We start from the raw sequence: 15,425 nt of genomic DNA on the forward strand, positions 1-15,425 counted from the left end.
TCTAATCTAAGTACATTGGCAGCTTCTTGTGAATATGTTTAATGACTCTGTTATAGTCATAGAGATGTACAGTGCCGAAATAGATCCTTCGGTCCAACTTGCCCATGCTGACCAAATATCCTAATCTAATCTAATCTCACTTGCCAGCACTTGGCCCATATCCCTCTGAACCTTTCCTGTTCATATACCCATCCAGATGCCTGTTAAATGTTGTAATTATACCAGCCTCTACCACTTCCTCTAGCAGCTCATTCCATATACACACACATATGAATGCCAAAGTCACCCTTTAGGTCCCTTTTATATCTTTCCCCTCTCACCCTAAACCTATGCCTTTGAGATCTGGACTGCCCCACCCCTCAGACTCTGAATACCAGAGAAAACAGCCCAGTTTATTCAGTCTCTCCCTATAGCTCAAATTCTCCAACCCTGGCAATATCCTTGTAAATCTTTTCTGAAACCTTTCAAGTTTCACAATACCCTTCCAATAGGAAGAAGAGCAGAATTGCACCAGAATTCCAAAAGTGTCCTGGACAGCTGCAACATGACCTCACAACTCATATTCTCAATGCTCTGACCAATAAAGAAAAGCATACCAAACATCATCTTCACTATGCTATTTACCGGCGACTCTATTTGAACTATGAACCTGCACTCAAAGATATCTTTGTTCAAAAAACACAAAAGAAAAAAATAAATTGTGTGGTCTATGAAGCCAGGTTCAAGTGTGGGATCTGACTTGTCCTGCATTAATGAGCTTTGATCATAATACTTTTGACACCAAACCTTGCAACTCCCCTGCTCAGTTGTCCAGTTCAGTGAGACTGCCCTCAGCTGGTTCCATTCTTACCTATTTAGTCATGGCATTGTAATGGATCTTTTCCCACTCTCCTTGGTCTGTTCCTATTTCTCATTTGCATGCTGCCCTTGCTGATATAGGCAAATAAAAATCAGTTTCCAGATGACACCCACCTTTAATACAGCACCAACATTCTCAACTCCTCCACTCCCTTGGATTGATTACATATTGTTCACAACGAGTATTGGATGGTGAGAAATATCTTCCAATATTCAAATTACATGACCATGATATTCCAGGAAGGCATGGGTAACTGTAAGCCATGGGAGAGAGGGGGGAATGGGGGTGGAGACTGGAATAGTATCACAAGACCCTAACTGGAGGCCTCTGAAACAAGTGTTTTTTGAACAGGAGGAGAAAATCTCCATGTTCGACAATAAAGCAGAGTTCCACGATTGTCTTCCGCAAGATTGTGAAAGCAACACTTTAAAATCTCCCAGACAATGATGAAATAAAAGGCAAACAGCCATGCTACAGCCTGACCGTCCAGCCAGGAGACAAGATATGAACGTTCTTATCAATATCAGGTGAACCTTTAAAGGGCTGGTTCAGTGGCTCATACAAAGCTGTCAAGCAACTTGAGGAAGTCAATCATCTGATTGTGACCCAAGTCAAGGGTAAAAAGCAAAGGCAGCATGATGTCAACATGATAAAGCAATACCACCACCAAGAAGTGGTCATGCAGATAACGGTGTGTCTCATTTCTCCAATCAAGAGGATGATAGGAGCAGCAGGAACAAAATAGATGGAGATGTGGGGGAAGGTGACATTAACCATCCACTATCTAGTTGACGAATATAGAAATACTGGCAAATATAGACTCCTGTTCACTTACCAAGATGCAGAACAGTGAGCAGATGTACTGAAGCAGCTCACAACATTTAAAGGCTTGTGTAGAATCAAGACAGGTTGCACCTACCAAGCTCTACATGATGCAGATATGGGTGAGTTCCCTCCCATATGGTGATAAACCTTTCAGCAGAAAAACTGGCCCAGGTTTGGAAACAGGTAGAAACTGAGAAAACAGGGGCAGAATTAGGCCATTCAGACCCTTTGAGACCACTCATCCATTCAATATAATCATTCAATTCAGCTGTTCCCACTTGCTCCCAAAAGTCTTTGATCCTTTTAGCCCGAAGAACTATATCTAAAGCATAGTTAACTACATGGTTGAGCAGTAGTTGGGGTTCTACTGAAGTGTGCACAGAGTAACACCAAGTTGCTGTTGACAAGCTGAAGATCATTTTAATAAGTGAGCCTATGCTTATAGCTGCCAACTTTAGCTGAACATTTAAAGCAGACATTGATGCCAGTGCTGTACTCCTTCAGGAAGCTAAGTCCTGGATTCCTGATCACTGGGGTTGTCCTCTAAGAGACCTCAGGTTTCAATCCTGAATGCCAACACCCTTCAAAATAAAAGAGGATGCTGTCTTATTGCTATTGAAACCTCATTGTACAGTTGACTTATTGATCAATATGTTGAAGTTGCAAATTGGCATTCCCTTCAATGACTTGTCGGTTCCAGCTGTGATCCACAAAATAATCCTCGTTCTATATGTCCATTTATTGTGTGGTGCTCCTTGTACTCACGATAACTCTTTACCCTCCTCCTGTTTCAGTTAATTCCCTTTAAATGACCAATGTCTCTGCTTCATTCCTTCCTCCTCAGAGTGTGGCCAGAGTGACCATAACTAGCTCTGGTGCCTTCTGTTCAAGGCCTCTCTGTCCTTTCCCATGACCTACTAAGTCCCACACTACTGTCTACAATGACGCCCTGTGACAAACATTTTGTGTCTGCAATGAAGTGTCTGGAAATGCATTGGTGGAAAGTTCAATTGAGGCATTCAAGAGTGCATTAGATTATTAGATAAAACAAACGCAATGTGAAAAGGGCATGGGGAATGGCAGAAGAATAGCTCTAAGTCACAAAGTTCATTGGAGAGCCAGTGCAGATATGATGGGCCAAAGTGTCTCCTTTGATGCCATAACAATTCTGAGATTCTGCAAGTATTTCTTGCTACTTCTCAGCCCAAGCCCCGATGTTGTCCAGTTCATTTTGCATATGGATGTGGATTACTTCAATATTAGAAGAGCCACACTACTGCCGGACTTTGTAGTATCATCAGCAAATGTGAAACATTCGACTTTATTATTGAGGGAAAGGTGAAACAGATGAAGCTAGTTAGGCCTAGGATATAAAGCTGATGAATTCCTGCAGTGGAGCTGAGAAGACTGACCTGAATTAATCACAACTGTCCTCCTTCGTGCCTGTTCTAAATCCAAGCAGGAGAGAATCCCCTCCCACTCTGGTTCACACTGACTCCAGTTTTACTGTACTCGTTAATACCATACATGGCCCAATGGTGCCTTGATGTCAAGAGCAGTCTTTCACTTCACCTCTGGAATTTAGTACTTTAATCCATATTTGTAATGAGATCAGAAGCTGAGTGATCCTTGCAGAATCCAAACTGAGCATCAGGGAGCCTGTTATTGATGAATAACTACCACTTGAAAGCATTGCTGATGACTGCTTTCATCTCTTTGCTGCTGATCGAGAGAAGGTGATGGAAGGATAATAGATGGTGTTGGAGTTGTCCTGCTTTTTGTGTACAGATATAATTCAGATATTTTATACATTGGTGGCAGAGTAGCGGTACTTGGTTAGGGTGAGCTTGGTTAGAGCGGTAGTTCTAGTTCAGTAGCACGGGTTTGCAGTGCTATTACTTTAATGTTGTTAGCATCCATAGCCTTTGTTATATCCTTTGGTATCAATCACCCAAAAAACTGTTTTCTGGTTCTTGCACCTTCAGCAACAAATATGAACAACTCAGAGCAATATCACAAATACCAAGCACATCTGCTAAACTGCCCTCACTGTATCCCTTCTTTCAAGCCTCTATAATATGTCAATGGTCACCCTCACATAACACTAAACAATCTCTTAACTCTGTGTAATTCTTGGACTTTTAATCTCTGACCTGTAGTCATTTACTTTTGATCTGTGAGTGCTGAAGACGCTGTTTCTAATGTATCCCAGACTTCCATCATTTTAAATACCTGTTATGTTGCAGACTGTGCATACAGAACATCACAGTTAGATCAGCTAAAATTATAAACAAAATTCATCTCTCAGAAACAGATGATTCTGGTCTCATTACTCTGGCAGCACTGATAAAAGTAATATAGCAGGTGAAATATTTTTCAAGTAAAATCATTACACAAGTGTGCAGCTTAGAAACAACTTTAACAAGCAGGTGAATAATTATGTAGTGTTTAAATTCCAATGGCTTTCACTAAAACCATGGTTAATACTTAGTACTCCATGCAGCAGGTGTTAGGCTGGCTTTCTTCAGAGGCGACTGCCCCCCCAACACCAACAGCAAGAAAACCTAATGGATCAAACTTTAATCATCCATTTCAGAGGTGACTGGTGAGCCTTTCAGCAAATCACAACCTCGATACTGGTGACTTGTCCTACTAGAAACGGCTAGCTAAGCAGAGATCAGCAGTTCTTGGGTCCTATGGACTGTCGCAGCAGGCTAGTATTTTAAAGGCTTAAATCTTGAGAAGCTAAGTGCCATTGTTCAGGTCTCAATGGGCAATGAGAGCAGAGAGAAGTGTGGGTCGGTATTAAGGGCAGAGGGAGACTGCAGCCCTCCATCCCTACCCCTGATTTGGACCATTGTGATTTGATGGTCACCCACCCTAAACATGCTGTTGGCATTCAGGGCACCCTGGTTTCTGAGTTGGGAAACTTGCTACTTTGCTTGCCTGCCATGAAGGCAGGTCATGTGGGAGAGCACGAGTTGAGTCCTTACACAGGTATTAATTGACCACCAAAGGGTCTTAATTGGTAGCAAGACGAGAAAGTCCCACAAGGACATTCTTGTTCAGCAGCTAGTTGCCAAGATGGCGAGAAGGGGTCGAGTACCTCTTTGGAGCCACTGCACCCAATTACTTGCCTTCCTTGAAAGCTACTTCTGAAGGGAGATAATCAAATCTAAGTTACTACTTGTAAGGTGCTTCTTATATCCAGAAATGCTTTTGGGTACAACTGAATAGCATTTTCCACCACCAAGTCATCTGCATTACTTTTCACCTTTATCCATCACCATTAAATCACCCATGTTTTCAATTATCAATTTACATTCAAAGCCTGTCAGGGGCAGTGCAACAATGCCAAAGGGGAGCAAAAGATAGGGAGGGTATTAAACCATAATGGAGTTGGAGGGCGTGATAAGGTACCCCACCCGCTGGAGGGCTCACTTCTCTCGAAAGCATTGAGAGCACTCGTAAGATTTTACGCATATTCGCTCAAATTAGTGTTTGTATACATCATGCAAAATAGAAGTAAAACATAGCTGTAAAATGCGTTCTAAATTAAATAAGTAGATTGTCTCTGCTTAAGAGTTGCATGATACTTCAAGAAAGAGATTTGTCAGTTAGAATTAAAATCTAGCATTTTCTTCACAAAACAATGTGTTTGCACATGTTGCACACAAATACGTAATCCTATCATTAGCATTGTATACGAACTGCTCAGAGTAACCTATTACACATTGCAAAATATGCATATATTTGTGTGAGTATTAACATTTCATACTGTTCAAGCTTTTCTGAGTAATCCATTTACCTGATTATATTATAAAGCTGGTAATCATTAAGTGAATGGAAAGAAAAATATTTTTAAAATGCTAACATTGAGAGATTTGAGAAAAATGCATCTTATTCTCTCGTTCCTCAAATATGGAACATTTGGCATACCTGGTGCAACATATCGTGATTTCGCAGGGAGCACAAAGGTTGCATTGAGAGAAACAGAAGGTTGTTACCTTGACTAAAAGAAAACAATGGTTAATGTGGAATATCTCTCAGCTGTAAGAATAACTGCAGGCTACAGATACATACAATGCAAGCTATGTGAATTTGATGAGTGTTCTACGTTCAACCCAACTGACCTCTAATGCTGCATAACATCAGAACACAAAAAAATGTTAGCATTCATTAAAAAATGATAAAATTGCTTAGCATTACAAGACTTTTGCATTCCTAACTGCTTGCTGCACTTACATGCTTGCTTTCAGTGATTGATGTATAAGGATTCCAATCCCATATGCTTTGATTTGCATATTAACCTCTTATGGGAGACAAAGTTAATACTATTCATCTTTAACTCATCAGGATTGGCACACAAAAAAGAAACAAGCTTGGAAAGGGAACACTAATTTATACAGCAGACAAGAGAGTGCTGAGTGGTTGTACCATGGTGACACAGAGATGCAACGGGACGTGCTTACTGGCAATATTAGTCAGTTGTAAAAAGAAACCTCAGACTAGGCAGGTAAACTCTGATTAGTCAGGGAGAATGCAGTAGGGATTGATAGACTCTGTAATCATTTTCCTACTGAAAAATGTGGAGAAATTTATTTTGCTACGTGGAACAGCGAGCTGTCTGTTAATACATGTAGCTTCTAGCATGCACAAATTTTCACACTGTAGGCCCGATTGATAATTTCTAATTGGCTTGTTATAGAGTCATAGAGATGTACAGCATGGAAACAGACGTACAGCATCGGTCCAACCCGTCTATGCCGACCAGATATCCCAACCCAATCTAGTCCCACCTGCCAGCACTTGGCCCATATCCCTCCAAACCCTTCCTATTCATATACCCACCCAGATACCTTTTAAATGTTGCAATCATACCAGCCTCCACCACTTCCTCTGGCAGCTCATTCCATACATGTACCACCCTCTGCGTGAAAAAGTTGCCCCTTAGATCTCTTTTATATCTTTCCCCTCTCACCATAAACCTATGTCCTCTAGTTCTGGATTCCCCCACCCCAGGAAAAAGACTTTGTCTATTTATCCCATCCATGCCCCTCATAATTTTATAAACCTCTGCAAGGTTGCCCCTCAACCTCCGGGGAAAACAGCCCCAGCCTTCTCAACCTCTCCCTTTAGTTCAAATCCTCCAACCCTGGCAACATCCTTGTAAATCTTTTCTTAAAGATCCATGCCACAGGAGATCACTTGTGGAGTTAGAACATTTAGTCAATGACTTAATTATAAATGAGTGATTTAGTTATAAATAATGAAATTTACTGATCCTAGCTGAACTGCCACTGTGTTCTGTTATCAGATTTCATGGCTGAATAGAAGATATTGACCGTAAAATGTATGAGTCTTGAATTTGTGGATTCAGTAATTTGTCCAAGTTATAAAGTGTTTGCACCGAGAAATAAGGCTAAGGAACAATGAAAGATGGGGAAGACCTACTGGAGAAAAGAAAATGGAACTTGGCATGCTTGCAAAAATATGACGCACCTGCAGAAGTGTGAATCTGCACATGAGAAATGGGACATCACAAATAAAAGCAATGCATGCACACAAAAAGCACCTGCATAAATCCTGAACAAAGGAAGAAACAAAACAATACTTATGTGCAAGACAACATCTAAAGGAAGAAAACAGTGAAAGGAATAAAAATTTTGGTAGGGTCCACCAACTAAAAGCTGGAGAAAATAACTGAGAAGGTGGACAAAGGGAATCAGAGAAAATAAGGGTCAAGGAATGCTTGAGTACAGCAATAACTGCTGATGGACTATAGCAAAAGGAGGATGAACAACCTCGCAGTTGAGAGTTTAAAATCATGGTTATATTGTGATAAGGAGATTTTGTTTTTCAAGAAATGATGCAAAAGGAAATGATCATGAATATGGTAGAAGAGTTAATGGTGGGAGTAGTTTAATGAAGAGAAACTCAGAGAAAGGCAACGTCATCTGACATAAAGACTGAAATCCTTGAACGTAAACCTTTGTTTGGAACAGAGCTGAGGAGAGTAAGTGTGGGTGTCCTGAGAAGCAGATTGCAATGAGGCTTTGATATATGTCTTGGGAAATTCAAGGTGGGATGGTAAGTAACAATTATTTTAAGAGATATCAGTTGAATTAAACATGGCAAGATCTTTAAGAACTAAAGACACTATTATTCATGTTATGAATTTTGAGTAACTTGATGCAACCACTGTTACATTGAAAATTTACAGTTCTAAGTACATTTCTTCTAGACCAAATTTCTGTGTGAAGTGTTATGTGTAATGGTGCTTCCATTAAAATGTGACTAAAACATATGGCGCATTAGGAGCATTTGTAGACATAGTGTGCATTATATATAAGAATAAGATCAAAACACCGACCTAGCCATATCAGGTGTTGCTAAACACACAAGCATTGCCAAGATAAACAAGGACCAATTTGAAATTTTACTGGAAAAGAGTTCTGAAGAAGGGTCATTGGACCCAAAATGTTAAGTCTGCTTTCTCTCTACAGATGTTGCCAGACCTGCAAGTTTTTTTCCCAGCGATTTGTTTTAGTTTCTGATTTCCAACTTCTGTAGTTTTTCTCTCTCTCTGCTTTAACAGGTATTAGAGAGAGGGAAAGTTTCTGTAATACTGATTGGAGTCAAGTTTGAAATTGGGCTTTCACTGTGAATGTATTTGAAATTACTAATATATATCAATGTTACACTTAAAAAAGATACAGCACTAATAAAACAAAGGGTCAAAAATCACTTATTCAAAAAATAAATGAAAGCACATGAGCTGAGAACTTGGTGAAAGTTTTTTTATTTTCCCAAGATAAATTTATGACTTTATTTGTGAAATTCTGTAAGTCATAGAAAAAGTTCAATAATCAAATTTGCATGTAGAATTGTAAAAGTTATGTTGGACTCTATTTCAATATTAGCCTCTGCACTGATAGTAAAAATTACCTGCTATGAGATCAAAAAACCGGAAATGGAACAGCTCATAAGGAGCACTAATAGCAACATAAATTTGACATAAACTGAGGCACAAAAATGCTTGAATTGCTGAACATTAAAATACAATAGATCCATTTCTAAGCTCACCTTTGGCAAATCAGTTGGTTATTGTTTTAAGGTTAAACTGCAGAAACATGTAAAATTTAAACACTTCTGCATGTGAGAATTTAGTGCGTTGCTATGTACATTCACATGTACACAACAAAGGAAACACATACTTCAACCTTCAACTCAGACATCAGTACCCATTATGCATGTAAATATATGCAATAAACAGATGTAATTGTTCCTTAAAGCCTGTGGTACTACAGCTCCTGAAGCCACATTGTTTTCAGAGACTTAAGCACCAAATATAGAGTAACCTCAATTCTCCAAAGGATACAGGCAGGCAGTATTTCATTCAGTTAATTGAATGCTGGACAATTGATGCCAGATAACATAGTTAGCAACACATCGGGACCTTATGATCTTGTTCAGATAATCTGAAATTCGGTTAATCGAATGCCTGATAATTGAGGTTTGATTAGACTTACAGTGTGGAAACAGGCCCTTCGGCCCAACAAGTCCACACCGACCCGCCGAAGCGCAACCCACCCATACCCCTACATTTACCCCTTACCTAACACTACGGGCAATTTAGCTTGGCCAATTCACCTGACCCGCACATCTTTGGACTGTGGGAGGAAACCGGAGCACCCGGAGGAAACCCACGCAGACACGGGGAGAACGTGCAAACTCCACACAGTCAGTCGCCTGAGTCGGGAATTGAACCCGGGTCTACAGGCGCTGTGAGGCAGCAGTGCTAACCACTGTGCCACCGTGCCGCCTCGAGAGTTATGCTTTCCAAGAAAAATGAGTTTCATATGGAATGTTACATTTTCTGTAATATGCTTTCTTGGAAATTCAACATTCCATATGAAACTCATTTTCAAAATTCACATCAGAGTCACAAGGATATATTCATCTATCAAAATATATCTATCAAAATTTTCCATTCTGCTATATATGGAAGTTTTAGAACCACTAGGCCCCAACATGCCAGATATTTAAATGTGTGATGTACTAAATATTTCACAACAAAATGCAACATACCAATACTATACATTGTGAATCTCTTATTGCATTATGTAAAAATATCCTACTTTTAAGAAAATGTTGTTAGGTATGATGAAGATTTTATAAACGCACGGCAAAATGTTTTACTAGCTTAAGAATAATAATAGCAATGGTTCATTAGGAACAGTTTCCCACCAAACTGCATGTTTTAAGTTCAAAGATAGAAATTCAGTAAAACCCTTTGCTATTAATCTTGAAAACCAACAATAAAGCACTGACTATCCACATTCTCAGACTTATGACTGATGGAGAGAAGTTACTGTATTCCCTCTCTCTCCAACAGCAGGATCAATACAACTGCACAATATTCGTGCGCATGGAAGATTTCTTCAGCTATTAGTTTTCATCTTCCAGTCACTGTGTGTCAGGCTTCAAATTACCTCATAAAGTTTATTTAGTATTCCATGAATACATAACCAGTTGGCACAACGGTTTTTCATCATGTGTTTGAGATGGGAGTTCAAAAATCGATTACACTACCGCTACTTTTCACAAACGTTGCTCAATAGGTTGTAGAGTATGCCATTCATGCATCATGATTTATGACTGGACTGCAAACAGGCACTGATATCTATCAGGGTTTGTCCAGGTTGTACTGTTTGCAGTTAAGAGTCCTCACAATACAGCCAAGGAACATTTCAGTTCAAAACAGATGGTCATTTGACTTCATCCAACTTGCTGATAGGACCAAGGCCTTACTTCTTCTCACAGGTTCTTGTTGTTACTGGTCTTTGGTTTTTGATGGTTGCCTGTAACCATTTCATGGCTTCCCTTTACAAAAGAGAAAACATTACTAGAATTAGAACTGTGCAAAATATGGAAAACTAAATCAAAGGCAAAAATAAATCTGGCATAATAATTTTGACTGTCATTGGCTATTCAGTCGCATCAATAAAAACATTATGACATGCAAAGCTGCTGGCTATCTTTTCTTCGAAGATTAAGATGAACATTTAATCCAATCTTCAGCTCAGTCTCTCTATATAAAGTGGCTTTATATAGGTAAAATGAATCTTTTCTTTGAGTTTGTCTTTCCCCATTCATTTTTTGATCTGTTAAAATGTAAAATTTTTATTGAGAGAGAAATGGCAGGTGCATTTTAACAGATTAAACAAAAAGACTGGAGAGAGAAACAATTCATGAAGAGGACATCTACTATAATTAAATGCAAACACAGAGTCAAAATATTTAGATTTTTTTGGAGCTGCTGCACCATTCCCTTTATTAGAATATGTTCTATAAGTGAATGATAAAGAATGTACTGTTTTCAGTAAATTTTGTAACTTTCTACACACATGCACTGAAATAACATCCTGATGTTACAAGGATAACTAATATCATGGTATTGTCCAGTCAGCCTTGAGGATATAACAGCAATCAGAAAGTTCCTTTTGCAAGTGATCTGAAACTGTAGCTCAAAAGGCCAGAAAATTATTGCTAATTATTTTACAGCTCACTTATGCTGGTTGCTGGAACTTTAGTAGCCTGGGCGGTTTCACACACAATTCATTGCTGCTTTACTATCTTCACCACCCAATCATAATGTAGAAGTTTGAATATTTGCATTCATTCTGATTATTGCAAACTTTTCAGTGAATGCTGATAATTGTTTTAATTTGGAGTTTCACAGAATTATAATGACTTTACATAAAGAGACAAGAACAAATAATGGAAATGCCATCACAAAGTGATATAAGGTTTAATATTAGCCAGGATGCATGTGGTTCACAGCTCAATGTAGAGTTGCAACAGTGAAATACTTAAAGATGAAATGATTTACTTAAAGCTCTATCATTTTCAAATGACAGCCATAACAGTTAAGTCTTTCCTATATTTCCAAATGATGAAAGTGCCTTATGGCAGAATATCTCTTCTAAGAAAATGCTTTCCAAAACATGCATTGGTTGACAATGAATCCAATGTCATTAATAAAGGTCAGTAAGTTGGGTCTAATACCACTATGCCACGAACAATGATGAACAAGATAGATAACATATAGATAGAAATGGTTTACTTCACCCATTACAGCTTTGACATTGGACATAGAACAATCAGGGAGCCTACAGTATTCCTCCAAATTCTAATTTTTAACATTAGGATTTAATGTCACTATTTAAAAACAATATTTTCATTGCTAAAAGAAACATGCAAATCACAAGTGGGTTATTTTGCAATTTAGTTTACTGTAATAGTAATATTGCTTTAGTGCTACTTTCCTAATATGGTCTTGCACACAAATGTCTCTTAACTTTACATTTTAAATAATATAAAATACCCAAATACAGTTTAAAGATCAAATACTTCAACTGTGCTTTCCTAGTTAAGTTGTTTACTCACATTTATTCTTAGCTACACCTTTCACAATATTTATCTTGATTCAAAGAAGTGTTTCTTCCATTATCTATTTTCTTATTCCATTCTCACGTAGTTAATGCCCCTTTTGGCCATTTTTTGTACAGCTTGATGTTCTTCCTGCCCCTGCTAATTACTTCTCTTAACTGTTACTGTATCTTAGCATATTTTCACATATATTTCCTCAATATGCATAGTGAGCCATGAAGAAACAATGGAGGATATCCAGGTGCTATTAACCAGTTAAGGGGTTTAACTGCCAAAACATTAAAGACCTCAATTTCAACAACACAATCTCTTTGTAATGAAAGGGCAGAAATTCAATTTGAACAGCAGCAAACAAATGCATAGGGATGTAAACAAGACACAGAATATTATATTTTTTTCCAGGCATATTCTGACTTGTCCATAAGACCATAAAATATTGGTGGCTATGGAGCTGCATGCTGTTAAGCCTAACATCCTCAGTAGTTTTTTTTTGTGAAGCTAATACTTTGGATGAAACGTACTATCTATTTTACATACTTCTGTGTGCATGTGCTCTTACATGGAAACAGCTTTATAAAACTTGTGAAAGGTACAATAAGGAATAAATGTGAGAAAACAACTTATCTGGGAAAGCAGGGTTTAAGTATTTAACTTTTAAACAGTATGCATGCAATCTGGTATGCTATTGCCTTGAGGAATAAAGTAAGAAAATCTGCTTTTTTTAGGATTCAATTTGTTCTGCAATATTAACGGAGTGGAAAAGAGAGTTTGAATGAGGCTTTTAATAGACGTTATTCAGATTGACCAATTATATAGAGCTTTAAAGACACTGATACAGAAAAAATGAGATAAATTTGCATCTAGTAAATTGGTTTCTGACAGGGCTACAACAACCTTTCAAGTTGATAATGCATGGAAATTAGAAAAATTTAAAAGCAGACAATGCGATCGAAAACAAAATTTTGCATTTATTTTGGAAATTATTTTCGTACTCGATCTTGTAATTACTGCATGTGCTTTATACATCCTCTTTGAGACTGATCACAAACAAGGGAAGATATTATAATTCACATGTTAAAATTATTAAATATTGTCAGTGTTATGTAATAAGCTATCATTTTTCACAAATATAGAAATATCACTTATATGACATTGGGATTAAAGCCATGATTTCCATTCCCAAAAACTACTCACTAAAGTCCACACAATTCTAGGTTAGTGTGCAGGCATGTGAAACTGGTAGATATGCATATGGCATTTCACAAACACTGAGCAAAGTGACTGGATGCTATGAAATATGGAAGAAATGAACACAAGGAAATATTTAGATTTTATTCCATGTTTTTGGAATATTGTTAACAATTACTATACATTTGTGTTGTGATGCAGTTTGCTTTCAATCATTTGAAGATTACTGAATCAGGAATTATGAAAGCTTGTGATTTTCTACAATTTTAACTGATAACAAGCAGTCAATGATCGTTCACCAACCTTTCCAAAGAAAAATTGCCCTTGTAATAGATGTGAAAGTCATTTTCTTTTGTTTTTGCAATTGATGGTGGTTAAACAATTCAATAGTGATAGAAAGGCTTTGACTTTGGATCAAGTTTGAGTTAAAAAATTAACACTGTTTCCATTCGATATCCATTTTTGTTTGGAACTTCAATTTGTTGCATTTTTGGTGATAATTCATACAGGAGATTTATTTATGTTCACAATTGTAAACAAATACCCCTCAATGTGTTTATGCAATATTTGAATGCAACCTTTATTTTCCTGTTACCTTCGACATTCTGCGCAAAATTATTGTATATTTAATTTTCTCCGTTCTTTGTGGGCTAAAGATTAATCCAAGATTTAAAAATAATAAAGAAAATATATTATTCTATAATTTTATTAGGGTAAATTAATTTTAAATCTGAAAAAGGACAGTAAACATACATTATTACTAAACTTTTAAAATATATAAAAAAGGGAGTGTGATTTGCTAATTATTTCCATCTGGCCTGGAGAAGTGAGAAGGGACCTGAACAAACTTCCAGCAATTAGGGTGGCGGTGGTGGTTGAAAGTAAGAGAGTTTAAATGATGAAGGATGGGAACCTGAGCAGTGAGACCCAAAAAGAGAGAAACAAAGTAAGAAAAAAAAATTGGAAGATACAGGAAACGAGGAATAGCAGCAAATAGGGCTGTAGTACAAAGGAAAATGTGTACAAATGTTTAAAAAAGACAAATCTAAAGATACTCCATCTGTATGCATGGAAGATTTGCAACAAGGTGACAAATTAAGAGTGCAGATAGTTGTCGATAGTATGACATGACTATATACATATGGCTGCAAGGTGACCAGAGTTGGGAAATTGAAAATCCAAGAATATTTAATATTTAGGAAGAATAGACAAAAGGAAAGGGAAATGGTGTACCAGTGTTTATATAGGATCAAGTCAGTGCAATAAGTGAGAAAGAAATCTAGATGTAGAATCAGTCTGGGTGAAGCTAAGAAGTAACAAGCAGCAGAAAACCATAGTGGATGTTATCTATCAGCTTCTGAACAGTAATGATACAGTAGAGGATGGCAATAAGCAGGAAATTAGAGATGCATATATCAAGGGCAGAATGGGTGACTTTATCTACACATATACTGAGCAAATCATGTGTGCAAAAATATGGTGGTGGAAGTATTACTGGAGTATTACACAGGATTTGTTTTTAGGCTGTTATGGAATCAACTGGAGTATAGGCTTTCCTTGAATTAGTATTTTGCAATGAGAAGGGGCTTATTCATAATTTTGATGTGAGATATCCTTTAAAAAAAGGTGACTGTAAAATAATTGAATGCTTCATGTGGATAGAAGTAGTCCAATCTGAATCAAGGAGGCTACAAAGGAATGAGCTGTAAGTTGACTGCAATAGATTAGGTAACTTCATTTAAAGGCATGATGATAACAGGCAATGGCTAATATTTAAGGGATGAATGCATGCATTGCAAGTTATATATTCCTTACTGGTGCAAAAATCCAGCAGGAAAAGTAGTCCAAATATGGCTAACAAAATAAAATAAGTGTAGCACTAAATACAAAGATACACCAGATAAAGTAGGAAGCCTGAGGATTAGGAAACTTCAGAATTCAGTAAAGGAAGACCAAAACAGGAGAGATGAAAAATGCAGTATGAGGGCAAAACTGCAGGAAAGTAAGAGATTACTGTGAAAGCTTCTTTAAGTATGCAAAAGAAAAAAATTAGTGAAGACAAGTGTAGGACCTTCACAATCTGAAATTGGAGAATAAG

At 37.5% G+C, this 15,425-nt stretch overlaps 1 protein-coding gene across 1 annotated transcript in view; it reads right to left on the reverse strand.

Moving 5' to 3' along the window:
* Nucleotides 1-8,511: 8,511 nt before the first annotated feature.
* Nucleotides 8,512-15,425, reverse strand: part of rbm19 (RNA binding motif protein 19) — a 248,632-nt gene continuing 241,718 nt past the window's right edge. Inside the window, exon 25 of the mRNA XM_060843698.1 lies at nucleotides 8,512-10,570. The gene's annotated coding sequence lies outside the window, so the exon portion shown is untranslated. The remainder of the gene's footprint in view (nucleotides 10,571-15,425) is intronic.

The sequence above is a fragment of the Hemiscyllium ocellatum genome, chromosome 24 (genome assembly GCF_020745735.1).
Source record: "Hemiscyllium ocellatum isolate sHemOce1 chromosome 24, sHemOce1.pat.X.cur, whole genome shotgun sequence".
Lineage (NCBI taxonomy): Eukaryota > Metazoa > Chordata > Chondrichthyes > Orectolobiformes > Hemiscylliidae > Hemiscyllium > Hemiscyllium ocellatum.